Raw genomic sequence first — 6,621 nt, 5'->3', positions numbered from 1 at the left:
CCTCCATTTCAGTGTCATGAAATAGTTCAGTGAGTTTTTTTATGTTTTCCTCCATTTATATTTGGTAATTTTAGTGATAAAACAGGAGAAGATGCTGACCAAGAAGAAAGTGTGCTGATGGTGATTTGACATTGTGGTCTTTAGGCTACTGCCGTGAGGGGTAGCTTCTGCTTTTATTTTTTTCCAAAATCTGTCAGTTGTACAGTCACATCTTTCTGCAAAGCAGGTTAATAGTAATTTGTTGAGGACTTAATTCCAGTTTGTTAGAAACTTCAGCAAATAAAGACCTAAATTTTTCTTTGATCTGGGATGGGATTTCAAGGGGCTTTTACTGTAAGTAAGAGGAGAAGTTGCCTGGGTACACTCAGGGGATGAGTTTGTTGGCAGTATCATTACTATGCTGTTGTGAGCTGAGTAACAGTGTAGAGGTGGTCTACAGAATCTCCTGAATGTTAAATACATGCAAATGTAAAATTAATAAAGGTATGCATATATATAGCAGTACATCTGTTGCATTATTTATGCCGTTTTTCTCAAGAACTTGTTTAAAACTGTGAATAAAAGGATAGAAATGGTAGTGGTTTTTTGCAAGCAAATTAAGTTATGTTGTAATACTAAAGTAAACTCTCAGGGATGCTCTTGAAGTTGTTTTTTTGATTGGTTAGTGTACATGGTACCTTAACAGTGCTGTTCCTTTAAAATATTTGAAGTAAATATTACTATGAAGACTGTTTATAATATGAAGTTGAAAAAATGGATTATACTTCATGTTTGATTTTTGTATATTTTCCATCCTCAGAATATGAGGTGATGCTTCATTAAGATTAAGTGAAATTATCTAGACATTAGATGTAAATATTTGCAATATGCTTAAATAGCATTTTAACTAGAAGGACATAATATTTTAAAGAAAGACTGAGTTATGTTGACTCTGCCATTCTGAGTTATCTATAAGTACATTTATCACTCATAAGATGTTAACACTTGCATATAATTCACCCTACTGTTTCTCATATTAATAGGAAAGAATATCTATTTTCAGCATACAAATATAGAACTTAATGCTGACTGTAGCAGAATGAAGTATTTGAGAATATTTAGGAGAAATATATGCTGTAGTTTGAGGCCTGCTGTTGCTCTTGCTCTAGGTCTGAGAATACAGAATAGAAACAAAGTGGTGGCCTAGATTTATCAGCATTATAGTTGTCATTGTAAAAAATTGCCACTAAGATTTGTGTCCCACAAAATAATGACAGCTGCTCGTTTCTCTGTGACTGGGGATGGGTATCGTTTCAATCGTGATCAGATTCTGATGGACTGTGCTGTTGGTCATGTCATTAGGATTTTTTTGTGGGTTTTACTGGTAAAATACAGATCAGCATTTTATAGTTAGAACAGTTACTCAGCGACAGCCTGACATGCACCCATATTTAATGCTATCCAAAATGACACTTCTGCTTATGTAAACGTACATGCTTATTACTTATGTCTCCCAAGATAATTGTTCGCTAAACAAGGCGAATGTAAACAGGAGGCTATTTTTTCAGAAAGTTGCTCCTTCAGCTTCCTGTCCATCCCAAAGGTCAAATCCTTTTTTGTGAGACCAAAAACAGCTGCTGACGCAGTGGTGACAGTGAAGAATGACAATATGATCTATGGTACGGTTAAGAACTTGGAGTTAAAGGTTGTAACAGAGAAACATCCTTTCAGCATGTTTCTGCAAACCTTTAATAAGTGGCAATAGAAAAAAATGCTTCTGAAATGAGCTCATGGTTAGAACGCTTATTTCTTCATATTTTAGTCTTTAGACCCTTTTTTTTTTTCTCTGCTGAGGTCTTTATCTGATAGCATTCATTTGTATTATTTGCATTTTACAAAATACTCAAAATACTGAATAAAGCTGTGCTACCACTGAATCTGAACCACTCAGTAGTATTACCTCTAACTCTAGTTATAACATCACTGTGTGGCAGAAAGCATTCTTCATGTTTTGCAGCACACTGGGGTTTGTGAAAACTCACACAAAGCAGTGATGGTGGAGTCAGCGACTGAGCCCAAGCCATAGCCTCATATAACCCCCACACACATGCCCCCACCTCATCCTTCACCATTACTGCTTAGGGAGGTTTCCAGCTGTGAAGGGGTTTGAGATGGAGGCCCAGGTCTCTGGAAGAGCAGTGACCAAGGTGCAATTCCATTAGATACATTTTTTTGGTCCAGTGGTAGGAACGCTCTTGGTGGCAGGACCGTGATGACGGCAGCAGAAATGGAAATAAAACCAGACATCAGGAGCTACTTTCTGATGAGGTGGTGTGGTTTAAAAAATTAACTCTATCCCAGAAGATGAACTCTGTCCAAGAAAATTAACTCTTTCCTAGCCAAACCCAGGACATGAGATCTGGGCAGAGGCTTTTGGAGCTGGCTGTGGATCTGATGCTTTTGCTGCCTGAGGTTCAGTGCCTGTACTGGGCTCATCCTCAGCACTTGGAGCCATTTGGGGTTTGCACAAGAGAGTTCCACCGATTTCCCTTCCAAGTAATCCTCTGCCAGCCCAGTGGAAGAGGTTGCATTTATTCATAGCTGCCTGTTTGTTTATCGTGGAACTGAGGGAAGTTTATTAGACATAGGTTTATTTTAGTTTTTAGCTTTTAATGCTGGGTGTACCCCAGTTCAGGACACTTCACTGGGCAGTTTCAGTGCTTTAAAAAGCTTTAATTACTCCTCTCCAGCTTTCTTTCCATCAGTTTTTTTGTGGAATTTCAATGATAGTTCTGTCATTAAACTATTAATTCGATATTTTTAAATTTAAAAAGGCAAAAAGTTTCTGTAATGTGTTGAGTTTTGTCTTAAGAGTAAAGAAGAAAGTCACATTTCAAGGAGAATCAGTTTTCTTCGAGGAGGTTGGAAGCTCATGTCACCTTGTAGTAAACTGCTGTATTCTTGCTCACAGTTGGGAATGGAAAATGTTCAGTGCTTTTGATTGTTGCCTTAAAGAGTCGGAGATGAGATGCTTGCTGGAAGGCAAGGTAACTGGCCCTTTTGCAATGTTAATGCTGAAGGATAAAAGAGAGTCCTGCTATAGTACTGATATTTTCCCAACAGGCAAGAGAAATGTGCTAGTTTTAATGCTGGATTTACATGAAAACTCTTAGAGAAAATACAGAGAAAGGAAAATGGGAACTTAGGCAGAAAAAACTGTGGCATAAAAAAATTAATTTGATGAGAGAAAGAAATTAGAGAATTGCTTGCTTGTTGCAGGAAAAAGAAATGTCACTTTCCCTTAGTTTTCCAGACTATTCAGTTGTTTATGTGTTCCTTGTGCCAAGCAGTTAGCTGAATTTGGTACTACTAAACTGATATTTGAGAGTTGAAGACTGACAATAAACAAACCTTTTAAAGTAGCAACCCAGGTAGTGATACAGCAGCCTCAATACGATGCGTTGCTAAGGCTTGAGGAGCTCAAAAAGAAGAAAAGTCGGCTAATTCTCAGTAGGGGGTAGTAATGTCAGGTAAAAACATTGTCAGGTAAAACATATTTTATCATGATTACCACAGAAGTCATTATTATGATTAAAGATGTACTAGCTGTGACATGCCAGCTACATGCTGGTAGCAGAAAATACCTGCTGTTTGTAGGTTATTATCAAGCTCCTTTGAAGAAAATCAGTCTTTCTTTACATTTGCAATGCAATGAAACCCCAGGCATTTCTTTGCATCTTTAATTTAAGCATCCTTTTCAAACGCAGATACCCAGCTGCAGTGAGCAACAAAATACCTGTCTCAACCATCTCCTGGTTGATGGGTTTGTCATGTTTTGTGACATCTCATTAAACAAAAAAGAAGTTTTTGCAAATATCTCTGTTAACACTTTGGGTTTGTTTTATCATCAGTTGAAATTCTAATATATGAATAGACCAATAAAACAGAAGAAAAATCAATAACAGTGCTTAACTGAGTACTGCACAATATTTTGAACTGTAACATTGCTAATGTTATATGGTACCATAAATAACATTAGGGGAAGTTACTACCGTGAAAAAAGTCATTAACTGTATCAAAATCACTGCTTTTAAACTGCTTTTTACCTATTATAAAATGTGATGGAAAAATGACAAAAATGCAAGTAAAATGCAAGGTCAGGTATAACTAAACCCATTCCAGAAAACAGTTTATTCCAACTGTTTGAAGCAGTTATTTTCATGGGGACAGACATGGCAAGCATCAGCTGCAATAAACTGTGTTACTCTGTGAGTTGTATACTGTTCAAACATTAAACTTGCTTTGTCAGTGAACTAGTGGATATGTCACCCCTCCTATCTTTATTAATTTTTTTAATAACTCAGCACACGTGCACTATTAGCACTGTAATGTGAACACTCCAATGCTGAGGATTTTATTTTGCCTGAGAAGAAAATGAGTGTTGTAATGCAAAAGATTGTTGATATCTTGCCTTTTATGACCAGCTATTGTTTTCCTTTTCTGATTAACACATTTCAGTAACTAGGTGATACTGATCCTAAATATCATAGGTAGAGAATTCCATTTGCTGTTATAGATTTGTAAACTTTGTGGATTTACTAACAATGGAAACTCCAAGACTGGCTAGTTATGTCCTGAGAGGCCAGTTTATGCCTATTGCTTAAAAAACCAGCAAACCACAATTTACGTTTCTCTTTCCAGTGGGACTTAATTTTATTTAATTTTTTTCAAGAATTTGACCCTTTTTGTATCTCAATTTTTTTTTTCCTTATGAGCTGATATCAATGCAGCTTTTGATCTCCGTTTTTCCCCCCTTATGCCTCTTGCTGTTGCAACTTACCTTGGATGGCAGGTTATTGGTTACTGCCTACGGGAGCCTTTTCCATGAGCTAATTTAGCTGTCAGTCTGAAATTGGTAAAAAGGATGAAAGATGGATCATAGGCCTGAGGCATGCCTAGACCAATATCTAGCATATCCCTATCTGGAAGTAAGCTTATTAAAACAGATTTGAAAAATATTTTTCCTGATCTTGCTCTGCCATCATTTCATCCAGCTAAGAAAAACATTTTTACAGTGACACTACTGATTCTTTGGCAGCTCTCTTTTTCTGAAAGGGAGAAGGCAGTATTTAGATATAAGATCAATAGAAAAACAAATAGACTATTATATTCCCTGGAGAAACCCCTAGAGAGAAGACAGATGCACAGAAATTTAATATTCTTGTAGGCAAAAATCATGAACATGGGGGTTCTGTTCGGCTGAAATGAACTGTGGTAAATGTGTATGAAACAAACACTAAAAAATGAGTAATAATAAAAGAAAAGGAAGCTTTTAGGCTAGGCTCTTTGATTTGCTCTCTTGATGAGGTGCTGTGTTTGAGTTTGAGGCCCCTTCAAAAAGTCGTTTCGCAACTACAAATAATGTTTATCTTAAAATTATATGGTTCAGGCATAACTTCATTTAGTGAGTGAAAGGAAGGTTTCTCTTCATCTGTTGTTTTTTTTTGTAAACGTACTTGTCCATTCACAAAGTTCATACAGAGAACTCTCTGTGTGTTTAATATTGCCTCTATTTTTTATGAAGGTAGTTATATTCTTCTATATAACCTAGAGCCTGTTGTTGTTAGAAGTAGGTATGTGTTTTGGTTTTGTTTTCACAAGGATTTGTAAATGAAAATAATTAAAACATGGCTGTAATTTTCAATGGCAGGTTAAGTGCATCTGTCCATTTTCTGTCCTTCAGAGTCAAATCTTGTTGTATCTACTCAGTGAAAGGGACATAAGGCTTGAGCTGTCTGTATCTGCTGTCTCAGGCTTCTTCCTGGACCTCCTGCACTAAACATCTAACCAGGAGGATGAGAGGTACCCTCCTGCTGGAGGAGTGGCAGGATGAGCCTTAGAGAGCGAAGTAGTTGGCTGCTGTCACACCAATCGATGCTGTGCTTTTCTGCCATTCTCTTACACCTAACTGCAAGTCCATCTGGAGGATTACACCTTCAGCTTTTTGAAAAACAGCAACCTTTTCCTCGACTGAGTCCTTTTTCACATCACATTTGTGCCATGGTCACCACTTCTCTTTTTTCCCTGAGAGCACTTCAGCTCCATTTGCCCAACACTGAAAACTAGCTGTAGTCTGATAGACCTTGTGTTTTGATTTAAATATATAACTACTGTTAAACTATGAAAGCAGTGCTAATTTCTATTCTTAATATTAAACACGTTTCAGACGCAGTTACAAGCTTATGCCAGCATGGACCTCGTTTGGGTTGGACTGAGTTTTCTACAAGCAAGATTCTGTATTGTCCTTGTCCTCAAGGAAGATACTGTCTAAAGAGAGTTAAGAGAAGGGATGGGAGCCCAAATAATGCCCTGCCTCAGCTGCTCCCAGACCTATCCTGAGTCCTCATCAGAGTCCCATCAGCACAAGCCCAGAGGAGCTCAGAAGTACAAGGGCAATAATTTAACCCAAATTGTGGACTTGGAGGAAGGGACACCCTTTCTGGGCACCTCCCTTGGCTGTCCCAGTAGATCCTCATCCATGGGGTCCAGGCATGATGCATGTCAAGGTAAATCGATGTAGGAGCACCTTTGGAACTGAGCAAGGGTCCTGCTTAGATGGGACAGTCTAGGGCCTTCAGGGAA

This window comes from Chaetura pelagica, unplaced genomic scaffold, assembly GCF_000747805.2.
Source record: "Chaetura pelagica isolate M959 unplaced genomic scaffold, ChaPel_1.0 scaffold10, whole genome shotgun sequence".
NCBI lineage: Eukaryota > Metazoa > Chordata > Aves > Apodiformes > Apodidae > Chaetura > Chaetura pelagica.
The sequence above is the reverse complement of the archived record's forward strand: the minus strand, read 5'-3'. Positions refer to the sequence as shown.